This window comes from Lutra lutra, chromosome 6 (genome assembly GCF_902655055.1).
Source record: "Lutra lutra chromosome 6, mLutLut1.2, whole genome shotgun sequence".
Taxonomy (NCBI): Eukaryota; Metazoa; Chordata; class Mammalia; order Carnivora; family Mustelidae; genus Lutra; species Lutra lutra.
This window is the reverse complement of record NC_062283.1, coordinates 11,341,521-11,364,348: the sequence shown is the minus strand read 5'-3', so window position 1 is coordinate 11,364,348 and position 22,828 is coordinate 11,341,521. Positions and strand designations below refer to the sequence as shown.

The 22,828-nt window shown below is 43.0% G+C and overlaps 1 protein-coding gene across 11 annotated transcripts in view; it reads right to left on the bottom strand.

The window, feature by feature from the left end:
- The window catches only part of ATXN1 (ataxin 1), a 411,273-nt gene that overhangs the window by 240,227 nt on the left and 148,218 nt on the right, over window positions 1-22,828 (bottom strand). For 10 of the 11 annotated variants that reach the window (XM_047735220.1, XM_047735223.1, XM_047735229.1 and 7 more), the window contains one exon: window positions 5,457-5,585. The gene's annotated coding sequence lies outside the window, so the exon portion shown is untranslated. Of the gene's footprint in view, window positions 1-5,456; window positions 5,586-5,758; window positions 5,770-22,828 lie in introns of those variants that run through there. The other variant, XM_047735230.1, reaches the window with a different exon arrangement.

Sequence of the window (22,828 nt, the reverse complement as noted above, 5' to 3'; positions counted from 1 at the left end):
AGTACACCAGACCAGGCCAGGAAATGTGCAAAGGTTTATATGTATATGATCTTCACAGTGACCTGTTGTCCTCACTTTAAAGAACAGGAAAATGAACGCTAGAGAAGACAGAATCTTTCTGAAGAGAAAACAGGAGGACCAAATATAGCCACCAAGTCATGAACGCCACCTCCCCCAATTTTACTAAAACATGTAGTGAAATCCTAAATTGGAGGGGGTTTTGAGGTAGGGAGTCAAGGCGACTAAATGATCTTCAGGTTCCCTTCCACGTCCAAGTACTACAACATCGGAAGCTATAATACCTTACATTCTACAATTCAGAAAACATATTTAAATGTTTCATCTCCCTTGATGAACTCTACAAGGGGGGGAAAAAAACAGCATTAATTCGAAAGGTACTCCAGAAAACTGACCCTTTGATATTTCTCTTTCTACTCACTGCTTACACTTGGAACAGTGCAGTGTGCCAATGTCAAGGGCAGCATCAATGTAGTCAAGAGGAAAGGATTTCTGCAGCTTTCCACCTCAGGGTCCCAAAGACAAAATGGTAGGCTTTGGAGTCAACCGTTTTCTTACATGTTTTCCTCCATCAGGTGACATAATAATCTACCTTATTTCATGAGGTAAAGGAACTATGTGAATGTCTGTGCATTGACAAAATCACATGATTTATAAGGCTTTCAAAGAATAAAGTGCTTTACACGGGAATCTGGTAAATTATTTTAGAAACTCAAACACACTCCACAATAGTTTTGAAAAGCTAGGCCTACATCTAAAACACTATGTACTCTTGAGTCTTTGTCTCTACGTTTTTCATTTTGCTATGAAACACATCATTAAGTGTTTCAAAATAAATACCTTCCCCCAAAGTGGCTATGAATTATGGAGGCTTTTTTTTTTTTTTTTTTCAGGAACTGGAGTGGAAAACGGAAGGACATATCGATGCTGGAAGATAAGTTTGGAGGAGATGTCTATTTTAAATATCTAATGAATAGCAATAGGGTTTTCTTAACTGTGGAAATGTGCATTGCTGATATACTATGCAGAATGCATAGTATATGCATGTGTTGGATAGTTGGGTGGGTTGGGTTGAGGAGTGGGATAAGCAACTAAACTGGGCAAGTCAAAGAAGGGAAAAGCATTTAGGTAAAATATATGGTAGAGGTTTGAGCCCCAGAAGAAAGCCATTGACCAGGGAGAGACAGAATAGAGAAAAGCCGCCCCCACGCCAATGATAGACAATCCAAAGCCAGAAATGAAGCTTTTACCAAACCCGCGCTGGAGGCCAAAGAAGACAAAAGAAATCTCTGAGTGGATCTTATTATTTAAGAGACCACTAAATCACCCGGGAATGGAGGGAAGAAGGTCAGAAGAACCAAGAATCTTGTTTCTGGTTTCAGTCCCAGAAACAAGAAGAGCAGAAGGCCACCAAATACTGGAGAGGCCAAGATGTGACGACCAAAGAGACTATTTTGATCTGGAACTTTTGTCCGTTTCAAGTGAACCAAGTAAAGTTAACTATGCTTGTACACGGAAGGTAGAATTAATTGTATACTTAATCTCCCCTTATAACATGCATGACGGTGGATAAAGTAAGAAAAAGGATGCGGTTACTCAAAATTAGAATAAGGTACGCAGGTTCTGGTAAATCAACCCCTCCCCCCATTCTTTGGGTCGTGGCTGAACACAGCAAGTGCCGTCATCTACCGTTGGCTGCCCACTCCTCCGTCTAGCACATTCACAGAGTCGTAGACAACAACATATTTATTCCACGATGGTTTAAAACACGGCTTGCCAATCGCAGGCACCATTTTGATTACCTATCTACGTTGAGATCAGTAGCTGCTGGAATGTTCCCGGCCCTGACCGCGTGCATCCAAGCAGAGTACCATAGTAGCTGTCTTCTCTCTCCACTTTCTACTCCGTTCCCAATCCGGTCCTGCTGTTAGTAACCAGGACCTCACGGCCAATGGCTGACCGTTCTCTGGTTCTTTCTGCCTTTCAGATCAATGGGTCTTTCTCTATTGGGTTCTCTCATTTGAGATGTATTCTCTACCTCCTTTTAGAACGGCCCAGTTCAGCTCCACGTCCACCCTAACTAGGCTGTGATGCTATGGAGGGTGCTGCCCTTGGAAATGTGAACACCCTTAGGGCAGGCTTTCTGTTCCTCTTTTTATATTCCCAGTCTCTAGTGCTTAGACCCATACCAGTACATAGTACCCCTACCAAAGAGGTATTTGCTGAATGAATAAATGGGTCAAACAGGACTGAATGGAGTTAGAATGTGAAGACATGGTCTCAGCCTCTTACACTTCACTCTGTACCAGCAGAGTCCTCATCACCCCACAGGGCCCTGTGGGACTCTACGAATTGAGTTTTCAACAGTGGTCTTGACCTGGTCTTGCAGACAGATTTCCTCCACGATTGCAAAAAATGGTTTGGTTAGAGATAAGCAAAAAGGGCAGGACCACAGGTGTGAGGCCACAGCACAGTTAAATATGATGGGATAGTCCCCCCCTCTTCTGCCTGCCTAGAGATGGTAAAGCCCTAGAGAATCCACTCGTCTGCATTTCTGCGGCCCAGCCAGTGATCTGCAGCAAGGGAACGGTTTCTTCCTCGCTGTTTGAGTTCCTATTGATTCTGTAGTTCAGGAGGAGTCCAAGTGCTATCCAAATACCAAATGTTCCATATGGCAGTGCCATTACCGTTCTCACCACCATGACGTCTAGCCTTCCTACCTACGCCCGTGAGCTGCCTCGCTGAAGTCTGGCAGGACACTGCGAACTCTTTCCCTGACCCATATTTACCGACACACTTGTTGTCCTCTCTCCCTTTATGCACTCACTCATTTAATCAAAATAACGATGTATGTGTATAAACACAAGTTGCATTTTCTTATTCGCTCTCACGATCATTTACAGGAGAATAATTTATGAGCCATTAAAGAGGAATTCTTTAGCTAAACTGTCTTAATTAGGAACTCAGAGGTTCCTCCTCGTATTGAAAAATACAGAGCTGTTCAAATTGGACTGTAAGCGTGGGCCAAAGCAAACGTGCGGATTCACACGCAAGGGTTGCGGGGCAGGCCAGTGGAGAGTGTTAGCCGAAGCTCACCGAATGGCCTTGTGTTTGTCTCGCTAATGCCAAATCATCTGTTGCCTCTTTTTCCTTCTATTTTTCAACTGACTGATGTAGCTAAAGGATGGACGCACCACACAACCCCACAGGTTTCCCTTCTGTGTTTATGTGGGATGAAACATATGCTCCCTAACAGCTGAGGGGGGGGGGTCTCTCACTCTACCTTCTCGTTCATTTAATTAGGGAAAGGAAGCTTGTTTATCATGGGGGAAGAGATGGGGCAGGCGGCTCATGCACGGGCCAGATGGAGATTCTCCACGTGCAGCTCCAAGAGGCCAGGAAGCCTGCCTGACCCAAGGCACTCGCTGGGGCGTAGGAGTTAGGCAGCCTGCCCTCATGCAAGGGCTGCTCCCAGGGTTCCATGGGCCAGGGGACATCAACAGATGTCACCGCTCTGTGGGTGAATGGCTCTCTCTGACTTGCAGACTTCGGTCGGACACTTTCTCCAGAACTGCGATGACTCCATTAATTCAAATTAAACCCATTTAGAAATGTATTACATTGGGGGGTGGGGATGCCAGAGGAGGATGAAAAGAAAGAGGTAGAAGAAAAAAATAACAATTTTTGTATGTGTACAAACAAGACTGAGGTACGCTATGTTTAAGCATCGTATTTTGCTTTCCTTTTCCATTTATCATAAGCGTTTTCTACTATCATCAATTATGGTTTTGAAATGGGATTTTTTAATAATTTTCAATATTTCACCTACGTTTTGCTGCAACCACACCCAAGGAGGTAAGTACTATTATTCTTCAAATTTTATAACCTAAGACATTCGAGATGTGACGGAAGTTGCCCAACGTCACACCTTAGGAGAACAGCGAAGCTGGAATTTGAATCCAAGAAATCTGGAGCCTTCTCTGTGGTGATCTGCAGCCCCTGAATCGTATGGAGCTGTCATCATCACACTGACTCCAGCTCCCGACGCTGGGCAGGTACACGCATAAATGAATATACACACACACCTGTACTTTTAATTTCATAATAATTTCAAATCCGTGTTTAATGTGGGCCATGGGCAAATACTTTTACTAAGAAATGAAAAAAATTGAAAAAGAATTGCTATCTGGTGATACTGTGGTTGTTGAAAAATACTTGGCCATAAAAAGGGGGAACACTCAAAATTCTCTAGGACCCTTCCGTGCCTTCTCCATTTAAGTATTATCTCACCAATGTCAAAAACTGGTGAGTTTTACGCATGCTACTGTCTATTGGAGGAAGGTTCTTCAAAACAGTATGAATTATAAATTTACAAATAAACATCTCCTTGCAAAAAAAAAATAATAATAAAAATAAGACCGCGGGGCGCCTGGGTGGCTCAGTGGGTTAAAGCCTCTGCCTTCGGCTCAGGTCATGATCCCAGGGTCCCGGGATTGAACCTCACTTCGGGCTCTCTGCTCGGCAGGGAGCCTGCTTCCCCGCTCTCTCTGCCTGCATCTCTGCCTACTTGTGATCTCTCTGTCAAATAAATAAATAAAATAACATAAAATAAAATAAAAATAAGACAGAGATACCATTTCTCATAATCAACTGGCAAGACGCTTTGTTTCAAAATTCTCAGCACTGGCAAAACTGTACGGAAACAGGTACTCTCATATACTGAGAAATATAAACTGGTATGACTTTATAGAAAAAATGATTTGGCAACAAGTAGTATCAAAAAGTCTTAAGACTCGAAAACTTTTAAACTCTCTGATTTACTGGTAAGGCAGTATCCTAAGGAAGTCACTAGTAATGGCAACTGATATAAAGCTATAAGAACATTCATGGTAGCATAAAAGCCAAAAAAAAAAAAAAAATTACAGACACCCTAAATGTCCAATAGAGGAGATCAGTTAAATAAATTTTAGGATATGCATTGAATGGTCTACTGTATATAATCATTAAATATCATGCTGTAAATATACATCCATTGGTATGAAAAGATGTTCATTATTACATATTCAAGAGGAACAAAAAAGTTACGTAATAGTACATATTATTCCCTACTACCGTCAGATGGTCATCTCTCCCAGTTGAGGTTATGAACACCATCATCAGAATTCTCTCTTTCTTATCGATGCTTTATCATCCATCCTAAACAGTGATCCCAAAATAATTAGAAGCTCTTTTTTTTTCCCACAAAAAAAGCAAGGGTTCCATTTTTACAAGACAGAAAGAATGAGCACCCGGAGAATATGTGAATCTGTAGGTGTACCTTTATGTAGTGGGTTTGTGTGTGTGTGAGAGACCAGGTAGGCAAACATCGTCAGCACTACCTTGGGAAACTTATGCTAAATGACGGTTGTTTTCATAGTTAAAGATCTGGAGGTGTTTACCTGTACCATGTGCTTTCATCACACTGGAGAAACATAAGCAGCCAGTTCCTTCCCCGCAGATCTCTCCACACAGATTTTGCTGGAGTGGAAGGGGTGGCAGTTGAGAAACTCAGGGTAAAATGGCTAGACCTGTAATTATAAAAACAATTTCCCACTGAGTGAGGCAGCTTTCTGTGGCCTTCATTCACATCAGCTGAAGTCACAAAAAAGAGAAACATAGTTGCATAATCTCTCTCATGCAGGCTTCGCACACCCACACCCACAATTTTTATGGCAGAATGTCAAGAACTCAGCAAGCAGACCCACGGCTGGTCCTCATCTCCGGGGATGGAAGCTTTCTGGCCATCTTCTAAATTCAGGGATGTCCCCATCAAGATGATGTCGTTCTCTCCCCTCCTTCCCTAATGATTCCAAAACTTCAGAGAAATTAAAAAAAAAAAAAAGTTCTCCTCCAGAAAATGTTGGCAACATTACAGAATTTGATGGGGTCTTAAGATTCCTTCCAGCCACAAGGGAAGCAAATTTGGTACCTGTTTTTACCATAACAGCTCAGCATCCGCTTTCACAACTGTTTGTGTCTCTCTGTGGATGGCTGAGGTCTAGCATGCTATTGGTGGTAAAACTCCAAGTCCTCACTAACATTTACTGAACACTTACTATGTTCTTGGCTTTACGCACACTACCCCCATTGTATTGTACCCTGCAAAGTAGCTAACAATCATTACTCCAGAGATCTGAGTGTTTGGAGAGTTAGCAGGTGTTAAAGCCAGGATTTAAGCCAATACTGTGCACAGAGGCCATGTTTATAGTTCCAGGACTGTACCATCTCTCCCAAATTGATCTTGCTATCAACATGCCTGCATTTATTATAAAAACATTAACTATCAAATTGACACCACCTTATTTTTTCCCCCGAGTTGATATGTTACATAGGTCTTAGCATTACTCAGTCTTTTTGGATGTGGCTGCCCTGCAATTTTAATTCCCAAGCTAAACTGAAATCAACATGTTCCTATTTCAATCAAGAGTAAATTCATAGTTATTTTAGTCAATTAAAAATGCCAACTAATCCCAAATCCAGATGTCAAACCACAAAGGAAAAACCTAAAATCCAAGTCCTCCCTAAATGGCTACATTTTATTGGAAAGAAGACAGATTAACAAAATCAAGAGCCATATGTGAAGCCCTAATTTAAGATATGGAAGTAAAGAAAGGAATTTCTATATTTTATATGTCTGTGGTTTAAAAAAATACTTAAACATTTTTACCTATTTACAAATTCTGTATACTATAGGTTTGCGAATCATTGCAACACAAAACAAATGTGAGCACATCAGGAAACCAGCAAAGTTACTTGTGGGTCACATATTAATTTCCCTTTTAGATGTGTGTGTGTGTGTGTGTGTGTGTCTGTGTGTGTGTGTGTGTGTGTGTCTGTGTGTGTGTGTATTTCTTTGAACTATTCTGGTGATACCTCTGTGTTTTTATGCATGCCTCTCCCTTTGATTAGCATGCCTTTTCCAAGTTGCCAACTAGAAAATGCCTACTCATTCTTCAAGGCCAACCTCAAACCTTAATTCCTTATGATATCCACTCCCCCACCCCACTACCCAGTTTGATGTTTCCTGGAAATCCAAGCAGTGGATTTTGCCCTCCCCTGCTTTCCTAGCTCACCAACATCACCCTGACATCTTCCTCTCCCTAATCATACCCAACCAACCAGTCATGGATTCCACCAAAGCACACTGCCCTTCTACCTCTCCCCACCAGCACCAGCCCTGCTCTAGGCCACCAAGTAGCACAACTCACTGGAACTTTGCACTGGCCTTCCAAATGGTCTCCCTGCCCTTGCTCCTGCCACCCTTCAGCCCACTCTCCTTATAACAGTAATGCAATGACTTTCCATGAAGCTAAATTCCTAATGTGGCCACTGGGGCCCAGTAGGGTCCAGTCCTTGTGCTCTTTTGCAGCCTGCCCTCCAGCTTTTCCAGCTTTCTTTTAATTCCTAAGAAGCACTTTGCTCTCCTAGGCCTCAGGACCCTTGCACATGATCTCCTCTTCACTAAGACTTCTCCCCAAATCACCCACCTTCTTCAGATGACCCTGTACTCTTTTTTTCCTTCAGATTTCAGCTCAGCCCTCTTTCTGTTGGGGAGAGCCTTTCCTGACCTCCACCAGGTCACTACCTCCTACCACATGCTCTGATGGAAACACTTTGTGTTTTTTTTTTTTTTTAATACCAGTCACCTTTTTAATTTTGCCTCTTTTTCTTTTTTGCTAGATTTGTTGATTAATGCTTGTTTCTCCTACTAACTAGTAAGCTCCAGGAAAGCGAAATTGTGTATGTTTCTGCCTCTCAGTATTCAACACATGCTTGGCACATTAGAGACACATTAGAGACACTCGGTAGAAATCTGCTGAATGAATAAATGAGAAAGGGAAGGAGAGAAGGCGGGAAGAAGAGCATCCTTTATCATAATTTAATGAGTGTTTGCTGAATTAATTTCCTGATGGCTTCTCAACACACAGAATGTAAGGTCCGCATTCCTTCAGACAGCATGCGAGATTCCTTGAGATCCGACCCCAGCCCGCCATGTCCCTGGTCTGACAGCACTTTCCATCCCTGTGGCTTCCTGACCTGACCAACCCTGCCTTGCTCTAGCTCCTCTCCGTACCCTAATCTTCTCTGTCCCTTTGGCACATCATTGTTTCAAACCCGTTCTTCAAGCCTCAGAGATAGGACTCCTCTCTATAAAAACCTCTCTGGTACTTTCTAGGAAGCTGGAGCTCTCTTTGCCCATTTTTCTACAACACCCTGTACTTTCCCTATGAAAGCAATTATCAGGGGCGCCCTGGGTGGCTCAGTCAGTTAAGTGTCTGCCTTTGGCTCAGGTCATGATCCTAGAGTCCTGGGATCGAGCCCCGCATCGCAGGCAGACTGCTTCTTACTCGGCCTGCTGGTCCCTGTACTTGTGCTCTCTCTGTCTCTCTAATGAATAAATAAAATCTTTTAAAAATATTAAGCAATTATCATATTTTCTTGTACTTTTATCTTAAATGAGTCCACTTCTCCCAATATACTGGAAGTCCCTTAAAGGCAAGGGACTGTACTATCTCCAGAGTTTAGCACAGCAGCCTATAACACACAGTCTACAAATTAATATTTGTGAATGAACAAAAGAACATATATACATAGATATATACATGTACAAACATGTATATGCATATATATACCATATACATATACACACATAGCTATTATGATACATACAAATTTCATATGTGCAAAGCTTCAGAGTTGAATATTTAAAATGTTATTTTTTAAAAGATTTTATTTATTTATTTGAGATAGAGAAACACTGAGAGCATGAGTTGGGAGACAGTGGGAGAGGGAGAACTAGGCTCCCCACTGAGCAAGAAGCCTGATGCAGGGCTCGATCCCAAGACCCTGGGATCATGACCTGAGCTGAAGGCAGATGCTTAACCGACTGAGCAACCCAAGAGCCCCTAAAATAGGTTATTAACATAGTATATTTTAATCATTACTAAATGTGAGATATAATGGTTATGAATTCATCTGTAAAGTGGGCCTAAGAACACCTCCTTTAACTGAGCAGTTGGGGAAATTAACTCGTATAAGTAAAATATTTACAACAGAGCTCAGCATTCTAGAAGCACTCCATAAATATTAATTGTGTAATCTTTATCACTATCAACATTGTCATTAGGGCAACCAAGTTGAATTTACAATCCAAGCTTCAAATTTAACAGCTTTATTGGCCAACACTTTTTCCTATTAAAACATTAATTAGCATTACCGTCTCTGTAAGGCCATAAAAATGGCTGAAGTTTGTATCTAGCAAACTAGGGATAAAGAAGAGTCTTACTATAGCTAAAGGACAAATTGTTCTTTTAGTAATCTGCCACATATGTGTAGAGATACAAAAGCCTCAACAGAAGAAAAGTATTTCTATATAAAAATTATCTATAAAATCTAAATGATTGAAACAACAAATCTTATCCTTCCAATGCTATTAACATTCAGCTGAGATGATTAGAAGTGCTTACTACAAATTACTTCTTTTGCCTAAAAAAAAAAAAAAGTTAGAGATACAAATTTGTCCCTTTCTTTTAATTACTGGACAGAGTCATGATTTGATAAATAAATATTCCCTATATGCCTAATGAATAGGCCATAGATGATTAGCAAATACATTCCATGTGTCATCTATCAGATGCCGTTCTGATTTAGAATTGCTGAAACGTAAGGACACAGACTGTACAAAGGAGAGAAAAACAGGCAAGGCAATTCTGTAACAGTTTTTTGGAAAAAAAAAATAATGTGAGAACGAACTATTTACAAGTGTTGCCAGTACACGCTTGAGCGGAATGAACTGGTAATACTTTACCTTAGGAAGCAAACTTTTAATTTGGCCCTTTACCATTCTTTCTCCTGCATGCTGGCCAAACGGCATAATGAATGCTAAAGTACTGGAATGTAACGTACCAGCATTATTGCATTTTGAGATTTCTGTTCTCAGCTCATCTTTAGCTCTGTGACACAGGAAAAAGCAAGTCAGATTTCTAATTGGGGCTCACCCACTTTTTGAAACAAACTAGAATTACAGAGCAAAAATATTATAAAAATGCTAAATTCTTAACTTCTAATTGTTTTTAACCACTCGAATATGAAACTACTCTTCAACTGAGTTATGATTCTACTTGTTGGCCACAACCACTGGGCACTTCAACGTAATGCAAACATGCTGTTCTTTTTTTTCTTTTTTAAAGATTTTATTTATTTATTTGACAGAGAGAGAGAGAGAGATCACAAGTAGGCAGGCTACCTGGTGAGCCAAAGGCAGAGGCTTAAACCACTGAGCCACCCAGGCGCCCCAAACATGCTGTTCTTTATAACATAATTAAGATGGAAAGGTTGAACAAATTGAGGGGAAAAAAGTCTCAATTTATTTTTATTTGAATTTACTATTAATTTCATTAGCATGATGCTTGTGTTTGTATCATAAAATCCGGTGAAATCTTAGGAATTTATAAGGCAAAATTCCTCTTTATGCTGGTTCATCATCAGTTGGGGATGCCCTTTTCACTCATTCAAATGTTACCCCTGCTTTAAGATACAGCTCAGATACCACTCACCTCACTTCCCCTATGACATGCCCCCGCACAGACCCTATTTGTCCAATGTAATGTTTCCCTCTCTCGACTATGAGGCCCTGAGAGTCACTGACCATCTCTCCACATTTTCCCTAACAACCTACATACGGTTCTTGGTGCATAAAATGTTCTCAGTCGATACTGGCTCGAGGTGTCAATGATTACACACACTTCGATACTCTCAATGCGGTGGTGAAAATGCCACTAATTGTGATCTAAAGTTAAAGGTTAAAGTTAAAAAAAATTTTTTTTTCCACTTTTAGTGAAATGAAACTCTTAGCATTTTCACTTCCAGATGTACTGACATTACATAAATGATGTCGAAACTATTTTAAACAAGAGCCACGCTGCACATTTTCCTGTCTGAGAATTAGTCTGAAAAATACCACACTACACGGGGCCGGGGTTTGGGGGGGGGTGCTCTGGTGTCCTCGTGACCAGCGCTCAGTTGGGTATTGATTCCACGCACTCATGTAATGGAAATCGAGAGTCAGGCTCCCCCTCTGCACACCAGCTTGTCACACCTTCCTCTGTTCAGCTTCTGAAGACGGAGCTGATGATTCCCTGGGGACAGCTGCCCTCCCCTCCTGGACCCGCTGGCCCTGCAGCCACGATGCATCTCAGCAGTGGAGAACTTCGGGACCCAACACCAGCCCTGGCGTGCATTTTCCACTTTGGTTGTAATTCCTACTCCCACGTGGACCAATTTCTCGCAGATCTGCTGTTAATTCTGCAAGACTGAACCTTTGAGCCGGTGACACTTTGCCTGGCTGCGTAACAGATTACATCATCGCACACATGCCAAATCCCACCTCACTCAAAAGGCCATATTTTGTTCGGGAAAGAACAGTGGGCAGCAAAAGAGCAAGTTTCTCGTAATAACCCAGCCACGCCGACTGTCCACATTTGGAACCATTTGTCACTGTTGAGGCAATAAATATGGATTTTCCAAAAGGTCACCAAGCCTTACCTGCTGGGTCCTCTTTCCTCCATCCCCCAAGATTTTTGGGGGGTTCATAGGAAGGAAGGAAGTGGGGGTTTCTGTGTCTTCTAGCTCATTCCACTTAGCAGTTACTGTCAGCCTCGCTTTATATCCCGCGTCACCCAAACAACCTCAGGGATTTCACTGTCGGACTAGACCTTCCCAACCACTCCTGTGTGATGTCAAGACCCAGGGACTTTACTAAGAAATGGGTAGAACATGGGAGTAACAAGAAAAAATTCTGACTTGTGTTATACGTTATCACCTTAAAAATATTTGTATTTTTAACATGTATTTGCCCACATGGTAACAACAGTTAATACTACTCTATAATATGTAAGGATGTGGCTAAGAAAAGTAAACCCTGACATCTCTTCCCAGGTAAAAAACAATTTTTTTTCTTTTTATTTTTTGTATCTACATGAGATGATGGCTGTTAACTAAACTTATCGTGGTGATCATGTCACAATATATGTGAAGTCAGACCGTTACACAGCTCTAGGACCCTAAACTTAGACCACAGCCATATGTCAATTCTATCTCATAAAAATGGGGGAAAACTTTCAATCCAAAAAATATATATTTGTATTATGCACAATTTGAAACTTCCACGAGAATACAAGCCATGTGTATGTAATCTACAAAATGTAACAACAGAATGTACATAAATCTACCATCCTATTCAAGACATTACTAGCAGTGCTGCATTCCCCTATTTGCAATTTCCTTAAGCCCTTCACCAAAAGTAACCACAACCCTGAATTTTATATGTATCATGCCCTAAAATACACAATTTAATTTTGTGCTTTATAAACCATTCTCTCCTATTACATGGAGTCTTCTGGGGCTCAATTTTTTTTCACACCACGTTGTTTCTAATATTTAACTATGGTGTTGCAAATAACCGGTGCTTTATTCACTTTTATGGCTGTATAATACTCCCTTGTGCCAATTGTTCAACACTCTACTTCTGATAGATTTAAGACACTTTCAGTTTCTAGTGTTATTTTTAAATTTTCCCCCTATTAGAAACAATGTGGTTTCCATTAGAAACAATACAAAAAAGCCAAGTTTCTCTGGGGTGCTGCCTAAGGATAGACTGGCTGGGTCACAAGGCACGTGAACACGCAGACTTAGCCAACACCGCTGAGCTGTTTTCCAAAATGGCTATGCCAATCTGTGGTCCTAACAGCAGTGCATACCACCAGTCTTTAAATCATATTAAAATCAAGAAGAAGACCTATTTAATGTAATGCTTTTTTAAATTTTACTTGGTAGCCCCAACTTATCACTATCCACAAAGAAATAAACATCCTACACCTGTCACATTGGTGAATTTATACTTTACTCCTCACTAACCATAACAAGTCAGAGCTCCTTCCCAGGATAGGTTTATTTCTCTGCCTTCAAATGTGGCATTAACTGATAATTTAGAGTGGACGAGGATAAATAATCTGAAAGTTCCTCATGGCTGTATTTCCCAATCATTTAATTCTTAAGGAAGGTGGCTACCAACGGTGTCAAAGAGTGTGAGCCTAGAGTACATTATGTTCCAGAGACCGAAACTGTGTACTGGGAACAGGAAGTCACGCAGGACCCTAAAACACACAACACTATGGCAAATTGAGAGAATTCCTTATTTCCTTCAGTATTAGAGAGAACCAGAACTGATATTCAAGAGATGAAGAAGAGCTTTATTAGTTTTTATTTCACAATGGCAAAATTTCTAAAATTGGATTTTGACAGCTGTAGGTGTAGAGGGAAAGGTTTCTTCCCTCTCCCAAAGACCAGAATCAGAGCATGAGGCTCCTGACCTTTGATCCTGGCTCAGAGTGTGAATGCCACACTAGTCAGTTCTGGATCTTTCCCTGTGCAGTAGCAACAGACTGGGCTGAGGCTCCGTGGAGAGTTAGCAAATAAAGGGCATAAGGAGAAGCAAAGACAATGAACAGAACCTCTTTTTGCTGGAACAGTAACAAGGGACAACACAAGTGCACAGCAGACAGGGAGGTGAATCACCAGCGGAACTAGTCTACCTTCTGTAACTTACATGAACTGAGGTGTGTGAAACATAGCTTTTGGCCAATATTGTTATCAACAGTTTTGACTTTCTTCCCCACAGCATCCGTTATGGGTAGTAACCACTATCTGAATTTTAAATTATCCTGACCATGTTTCTGCATTCTTTCTCTGGTCTGGTCTCTTTTTTACTGGTTAACCCCAACAAGCAAAGAAATGTGTGAGAGGCAGACAGCAAGGGGGACCAAGGTGGGGTGGGGGGGAAGGGGGGGAGGGAGGAAAAATCAGAGGCTTCAACTATAGGATGCATGTCTCTGAAAAACTGTATGTGATACAAAGTAAAACAAACAACCAGTGTTATCAAGGACTGTTAAGTGTTGTGTGTGTGTGTATGTGTTTTTTCTTTCCGGCATCTACAATGAAGTCTTCTGTTTCTTATTATATTCTCTCACTGTTTTAATTAAGTAGGGCCAAGGGGCCTTATACTAATCACACTGGTGGTGCCTTTACTTTTTAGGCTAGTAAGCTGCAACCTAGCCAGGGAGTGTAAAAAAGAGCAAGCCTTTCCTTCCTGGTCAAGAAAGCCCTCCGACTCCCATTTATTTTGAAAAGCGTGGTAAACAAAGCAATTCTATTTTGATATTTAGTATCTGGTGCTGGAAGCCCACAAGGAGGATGGGATTTAAAAAAAAAAAAAAGTGTCTGGAACCTCAGCTGAAACTCCAGATTGAGACAACTTTCAACTTGGGCAAAAATATTAAAATTAAATTTGCCTTTTTAAAAAATTTCTTTAATATTTTATTTTTAAGTAACCTCTACACCTAGTGTGGGGCTCGAACTCAAAACCCCCAGTTCAAACCTCGCATGCTCTACCCACTGAGCCAGTCAGGTGCCCTTCAAATCACATTTTAAAGGATCCCTTTGTAACACGGTAATGTAAAGATCCTATTCAAACACAATCATCTACCACAACTACAAAATGCTTTTATTTAAAATGACTCTGTATTCCGATTCGCAAGGGTGTCTGGTTTTTATTCCGCGACTAGATTACCTTTTCACAGGAGAATTACTGTACTTCGTGGTACATGCTTAATGAGGGACTAGTTAGTCCTCCTCCCATCCCCATAAACTCCTACGGGAAATGAGGTCAGAGCCCACTTCCATGCCCACAGCAGCAAGTGGAGGTTACCGCAGCGGCACAGAGGAGCCCTTTTCCCAAGGCAGAATCTGTATGAGGACACATCTCCAGCAAGGGCTATGCCCTTCACTGTCAGGCACAGAGTACAAAAAAAAAAAAAAAAAGCGAAACATTTATTCTAAGGTCTTGCAAAGGAACTCTTTCAAACACGCCGGACCACCCACCCACACATTCAGCTCAGTTCCTCCCTCGCCCCCTCCCGCTTTGCTGCCACGCCCCGCTCCCTGATTGGCTGTCCGCGGGCCGAGGCACACACCTCCGGGGCGTGGGGCGGGGCCAGGCCGCTGCGGCTCCGCCTCCCTGGGCCCGCCCGATCTGCATCCCTGCACCCACGCGGGAGCGCCACCGCTCTGAGATGCGCGCCCACAGCGGCTCCGTGGCAGCCTGCCAGTGGCTTCAGCTCCTACTCCTTTCTACAAGAGGCATGGTGAGCAAATTAGAGGTTATGAACACCTCCGGTGGAAGGAGGAAAATTCCTCTGGGCTCTGTAAGGGAACTTCGTCAGCAGCGAAGTGTCTCCAGGGTACAAGACGGATGTGCTCACCCACGCCCCTTAGCCCTGCTGGGCATGTAGGGACCGCGCCTTCTGCCGGTCACCATGACGGCAGCAGGGCAGGAAAGTGTTTCTTTGGGAGGAACGTCTCCCGCGGCCCTCTGATGAACAACGTAAAGCTACCTTCAGTGGAAGGGGAAGCATAGACCTCAGTGCAGGGCTGCCAAATCCTACACTTTGGAGAGAAGGCTGGAAGTAAGGTATCTGCGCTCCCGACACCGTTCAAGTGTTATTAGGAAACCAGAAAAGCACACATCCCTGGCCAGCAGAGCAAAGAGAAGCCACCGAGTTCTCCACAGGGCTGGAAACAGAAGCGAGACGTCTAGGATTCAGGAAAAGAAAGAGAGCACGTCCAGAATGATGCTTTGATGCACATGACAGAGCTTGTCACACCTGGCAGGGGCCGGCTGCCAGGGTGGTACCGTGGAAGGCCACAGCCCTCCAACAACTCACGGATACCTGAAACTCTATAATTAGAATATTTCCTTTGGCTTAAGGATTCTCTTTCTCTTTAAATGTAGGAATAATATGCTAGCTTGGAAGTGGAATATAAAAAAAGAAAGAAAGAAAGAGAGAAAGAAAGAAAAAAAGAAAGAGGACTACACACACATATGGAAAGAGAACAGATTTTGAATCAAAGCTGAGTACTTATCTTAGTTTTACTGCTTTCCAGCCCTGTAACTTTGGGGAAGTTATGTATTAGCTTGACTCTCAAGTTCATCAGCTGTGAAAAGAGACAAACACCTGCCTCAGAAAGTTGGTGCAAAGATAAAGTTCAATTATGTATATAAAAGCATGCAGCCCAAACCACACGCAGAGCAGACATTCAGAAACTGGTTTTCTTTTCCTTTCCAGGAGGTCAGAGCAAGGGAGTAAGTCAGGACAACATGAGGACGCCGGCTTCCAGATGTGGAAATGATGCGAACGGGTCAGCAAAGATGGGGACGGGGCAGCCGGAGAGCAAGAGACCCGGGGCCAGACAACAGAGTCTGTTTCCCAAATGTGAAGTCAGCTTTGCTCCAGGGCCTGTGGTGGTTGCAAGCGGACATGTATTTGCAATGCTGACTGGCTGGAAAGAACATGAACTTAGAAACCAGCCTCCACCAAAGAGCCACGCCTCACCCCTCCCAAGGTTATCCTTGCTTGGTGTCCAGCTGGGGTGATGAGGTATTGTGTTCTACAGCTGTCACCTGCAAGGGCGTGGAAGCAGGTAAAACCCTGACCAGATGGCAGGCGGGCCAGCCAGCAGAAGATGCCAAGTACAGTTTCCAACTTGTTGAAGCCCAACGATGGCAACCAGATTCCACCAACCGACAGGCCAGGTGAGCGGGGCTGGAGACCTCCTTCCTGACTTACCAAGGACTGGTGCCACACCAAACTGCATCGCCATGGTTTTCTTTTCCTGTGTGTCCGCAACTTCATGCTCACGGAGCATCCCTTATCTCACACTGAAGAGCCAGCCTTCATGGGTTTCCAAAAGCACAACTAAGCAATTTCACAATCGCTCAGGTGAATGAACCACACAGGGCTAAAAATGGTAGGAGGGGAGGGCTCTAGAGCAGGCTGACACAGAAATATATATATATATATTTTTTTTTAAGATTTTATTTATTTATTTGACAGAGAGAGATCACAAGCAGGCAGAGAGGCAGGCAGAGAGAGAGGAGGAAGCAGGCTCCCCGCTGAGCAGAGAGCCCGATGCAGGGCTCGATCCCAGGACCCTGAGATCATGACCTGAACCGAAGGCAGCAGCTTAACCCACTGAGCCACCCAGGTGCCCCCAGAAATATATTTTTATGAGGAGAAGACCTTTGAGATTCAGAAGGCCACTATGCAGAAGACAAACCCTCCAAAAATTTCCTTCTGTAATTGCTGCCCATAAAAACAAGCTTAGCCTGAATAACAAAAAGGGAAGAGGTATTTTTAGTAATAAACAGTAACAGCCAACGCAAGTAACAGTGACATTATTTAGAAACGTTAATAGGTCAAGACTCCAGCCCTTCTACTCCCCCAAAAGGCCCACCTAGAGCCCCAGCGGTGTGCGCAGCACACTTTGGAGGTCACAGGTCCGACAGCGTTTACTGCTGCTGGGTTACTGGGGTGACTTAAGCAGGTTAGACTTTACAAAATTTCAAAAGGCAAAAGGGGGAAACAATAATAGAACAGTACACAGAAAACTTGTAAGTGGTTTATTGTGCTTCCCCCCCCCCCTTAGACAACTGCAGTGAAAGATCGGCCATTAGTTTCTATCTAATAATCAAGATGAATAATCTTGGAATCCTTCATTCTGTGTATTATCTGTAATAAATGTTTTGAATTCCAGTTGACCTTTCCCTAACCCCCTGGTATACTTTTGGGCTTTTCATCCTTCCTTTCTATGATGAGCTGAGTGCACAAAGAATGTGGCACAATTCTAATACTAGTCTGAGCAAAACCTTAATAGAAGGTAAATAAAAGCTTCCCAAAGCCAAGGGAAATGATTTTGGAGTCTACACATCGCTGATTATATTCCATCAGTACAGATAATTAAAAGTTGACTATATAATAATATTAAACAGCAGGCACAACTTTTTGAAAATTTCTCCCCAGTATTAGCAATGCAAAAACACCGACTTGAATGTTCAATGCTAATCAAATTCATCTCTTCTTAAGAGCAGTGTATAATAAATGGGTAGCCTAAAAGGAATGCTTTGAACAGAATGCTTCACTATTGTCTGATTATTCTAAATTTAAAACTCCAACAAAGGAAAGGATTATTCTTCTCAGAGGTTCAAGATTCACGAGGATTTGGTAATGAAATTCCTTTAGGAGAGCAAATAAAAAAATTGCTATCTACAAGCTGCCAGTGTTTTATGTCTGTCATGTTTTTAAATCAAAGTCACCATTCATTCAACAACAAATGTTTGTTTGAATAAATGAATGAAAGAAGAGGGCTTCCAAATACTTTACAAGTGTAATCACCTATAAGTTATGAATCAGGCAGCCACTTTAATCATCCCCAAGTGCACAGGCTGAGACAAGTTAAATGTCAGCTCTCACCAAGCAGGCCAAAGCCAGACCTGGAAACTGAAGCCACGTCCTTTGATTCTTAGAAAATGACCCAGCTGTTAGAGCCTGTTGCTTAGCTGCCTCCCTGCAAACTCTCAATTCAATTTGGAATGCATGTTATCTAGGCCAGGTGAGGTAAGATTAAGGAAGCATAACAAAGCCAGGCTTGTTCCTGAAATTACACAGGTAGTCCAAAAGGGAAAAAAAAAAAAAAGAAAGAAAAAGAAAAACCCCCATCAAAAGGCTAAAACCGAACACGAAATTCCTAATATTAACGTCTTCACTCTAATGAGACACGGAGAGCAAACTGCTCAGTTCCAGCATTGATTTTATACCAAGAGGAAGGGAAAAAAATGTGCCTGCAGGATACTGGATGAGCCGTGGAGTTCCAAGGTTCCCCAGGGGGCTTCGAATGTATTCTTCCAGCAGCACAGCTAACACCCATCTTTTTCCATTCTGACCTTCTAACAGGATGCGGTGAAGACACTTAAAATCTATTTGTTTCAATAACTCAAGAGGAGAAATACAACGAGATTTTGTCCAAGTGGAATCTATTTTGCAAGGAGAAAATTCTCATGCATTTCAGAGTGAGGGTTCTCAACTAATCCATAAATCTTAAAAGTTTTCAAAACCCACGCCAAGGGAATTCAAGGAATGAATATTACCCCCACACTAAACTGTCCTTTGTGAGCGAAGCAGAAGCCAAGGAACTGGCCTAACATCTATTTTTCTGATCCCAGGGGAAGGTGAAGCAGAGCTGTGCTAACCCAGATCGAAAAGTAGGTGAAGTTTGTCTACAGGATCCTTCCCCACTGGTCCCCTATGGTGCCTCCCCTTCAAGCCCCAGGGGTTTCTGTTCTGTAACTCTTTCCCCCTCCTACCCTGTCAATATTAACACCAGTGAAACACATTGTTTCACTATGAATATACTAGGGTCAGTGTTCTGCCCTCTGAAAAAATACTTGTCCTTTAAAACTTTTGATTTTTTTTTAACCAAAGAATCGAAAGCTTTGCTTTCCTTTAAACTCCGGCATAGTCCAGCTGCCAACATTCTGAATTGGGAGATAAATTACAGTAATTCTCTTATTTTAAAAAGCTGATTTCGCTTCACTTTTAAGGCCCACCATAACGACGGAAAAAACGTCGAAATCACAGGCTAGGGTCATTCTCTGCTAAGAACATGGGCAAACTTAGGACCATGGGAGCCTCAGGAATGTGTTTGTGAAGTAGGAATTATTATGATACCATGTAATATGATATGCTAATTAGGAGATCATGAATATAAAGTGGCTGGCATAGTGCTATCTTGAAGACTATACACTACCCTCAGAAACAACGCCGGGATTTCCCGGTGGAGGTGGGTGCAGCCCCTGGGGCTGATGCCTCCCCATCTAAGGGCCATCTGTCCACAATCACTGGGAACTGAAAAGGACCTGGTTCTTATTAGCTTTGGAGCTTGTGTGCCTGGAGCCAGGCGCCCCCTAAAGGCAGGTCTGGGGCTAGTCCTTCTCTCAGATGCCATTCTTTTCTTGGGCTCTCTTCCTGCCTGAGGTCACCTAAACCCTTCTCTGTGCCTCTCCTCTCAGCAGCCCCCGCCCAGGCCCTGGAAGCCAGGATTCTAGGGATACAGCACCAGTCCTCAGGGCGCCCCCTCCTTTTCCCAGTCCTCCATCGGGTAGCAATTTTCGGGGGAGGGTGCCTCCAACAGCCCCACAGTTGAGGTTAGTCAGCCTTGAGCCCCTGGCAGCCGGAGCATAATTTATTTAAAACAAATTTCACAGGGAAAGGCAAGTTTTGAGATGTGCAAGTGACCCAGCAGGAAGAGAGGCCCCACCCCACCATAAATGGGGTGAGCTCACCGAAGCACCAGGCTTGACTCAGGCTTTGTGGGGATGTCTGAGTTGAGTTTCACAGATCAAATATAAACACTGTGGCAGAGGTTTAGAGAGGCAGGAGAGGGCATGATCACAAGAACAGAACAGGCGGGAGAAGCAGGTGAGGCTTGGAATGCCAAGCGGGGCAAAGAGAATGCCAGGGAAAGGAAGTTATGGGGCAAAGAGGCATCCAGGCTGGAGAAGGGATGCAGGGAGGAGGAGGACCCACAGGCAAGATTCAGCGCAGAGAGCATGTAGGATGCTTGCAGCCAACACAGCTGTAACACGAGGGACACAGGCTGAGTCCCCATCAGTCCCTGGGTCTGCTCCTAGGTTGTTATTAGGAGCCCCAACCTCCTCCCGAAAGAACAGGACCTGGTGGGAAGGGCCATGGAAGCTGAATCCACAAACCAGGGGTCTCCTTGTTTGGTCCTCACCTAGGCTAAGACTTTATGAAGGGGAGATCGGTAAAGGCCCCAGATCTGAGCAATGAGAAACAGCTGCAAATGCTTTCCAAGAGCCCCTCAATAAAAAGAGACAAAGAATAACGGGATCAAGAAAATGCTTCATACTTAGGTTTTTTGAAGAGGAAGATACAGAGAAGCCCAACTATTAGAAGGTTATATGTAAATTACACACATACACATGTATATATCAAAATTATGTATCATATCAGAAGAAAACCCACTTATTATAGACATTAGTCAACAAACCAAGAAGTGAAAAATGATAAAATGTTTTAATTGTGTAAAAGTACTACAATTTATAGTCATTTCTGTGATCTGCTCCCACTAATAGCCAACTACTATGGGGCACAGTATCAGTGAATTGGATCATGAGCTATGTGTTCCATTAACTCACTGTGTATGTTCCATTTTATGACAGCGTTAAATTCTGTTTTAGATGTTCAGGCTTCCTATTTTCTGGTGCATACTGACTGCACTAGAATGGACCTTACCCTCACCCTTTCACTTCACTGATGTAGAAACCTGGACAGGGTCCTGCTTTCTCAAAGCCACAGAGAACTAGTTCTGAATGGACCTGGGAATACAGCTCATGATCCCTGCACTGCTGCAAGGCTTATCCTTACAACACTGTGTGCTTAGACAACACTGTGGGGACACAATCCCCTCCCGCTCCTTCTGTAGGACCATTTGCTCATGAGTCAGAATTATTCAAGAGGCACGGGAAACAGGTGTGATCTTTGGGGAAAGGGACAGCTCAGGAGGAGAGATTCTGGAACTCTGGGTTAAAGGGACTTTGGGATGACATGACCTTTAGGAGAAACACAGCCTCTCTTCTGTAAGAAAATCAAGAGTCAGCACAGTGCAATAGGAAAAAAATGTAGGTTATCAAGTCAGAGACCCCAGGATGAGCCTCAAAGCTTACTAGCTATGTGACCTAGGACAAGTTACAGAAACTTTCCAAGTCTATATTCCCTTAACCATAAAACGGGCACGATGATGATACTTATCCAAACGAGTTGTGACATGAGATGAACTTGTATATTAAGAACACCTTGCACAGTATGTACGCTCAATCAGTATTCAGTAATCAATCAAGGCTACTAAGAGAGCCTCGGTGTTAAACACGTGATGGTTACCTGGACGTGAAAGGTATTTCCAAGGTCAGGTACGTGTTAGTTCATGAGTAACCGTGAAAAGCACGTTCCAATGTGTCAGTGTTATATTCACATATGATTTCAAAATAGATTGCCTGTCAGTGTCTGGGGTGGGAAATCTAAGGGGGACATGCAGGAGCCAGGTGTGTTTCCATCTGACATGTCAAAACACACAAAAATGTCCCCATCTGCCACATGCAACATGGTCTATCATTAGGAACCAGCCCTTGCTTTTACATCAGAATGTTTCACGGGAAACAAAGCTACCCCAGGTCCAGAGTATCCTCCCACCATTGTTTCTTAATCTGTAATGATGACTCCTGGCCCGTTTTTCACATGCAAAATCTCAAAAACATTGATCAGGGATCCTAAGGTGGTCACTGCCAGGCCTGAAGCTCACAACATGTGCTTCCGGGGATCCATGAGCTGGTCTGACATGCCCAGGGTGGCAAAGAACAGGAAGCAGCTCACTCTATAGATCAAGGCCCCTGAACCCGGGCTGAGGGACTGGTGAAGGATTCTTCATCTGTTTTCTCATCACGTCTCCTCCCCATATATAATTTTATCAGTAAATAAGAGATTAAAGTCTCATAGGAAAAAAAAAAAGTCGGGAGTTTGTATCTTAAGCTATAAGTGGATCTCTAGCCCAAACTGCAATGCACACAGTGACATTTCAATATGAGCCACTGACCCGGCCTGCAAGCCACAGCACTAAGTCTGGGTCTCTTCCACAGAGCCCCAGCATGTTGCCCTCCCTCTGTTCTAGAACTGTCTGTGACCTGGATGTCCTGGCAGGAAGCAGACCAGCTCCACCTAGGTCTTCTTCCAATACCCCCCCCATCTCTTCCTCCCTCCCTTGCTGCCCGTCCCCCCCCAGCAGTGTCTTTTTCTGAGCAACCTTG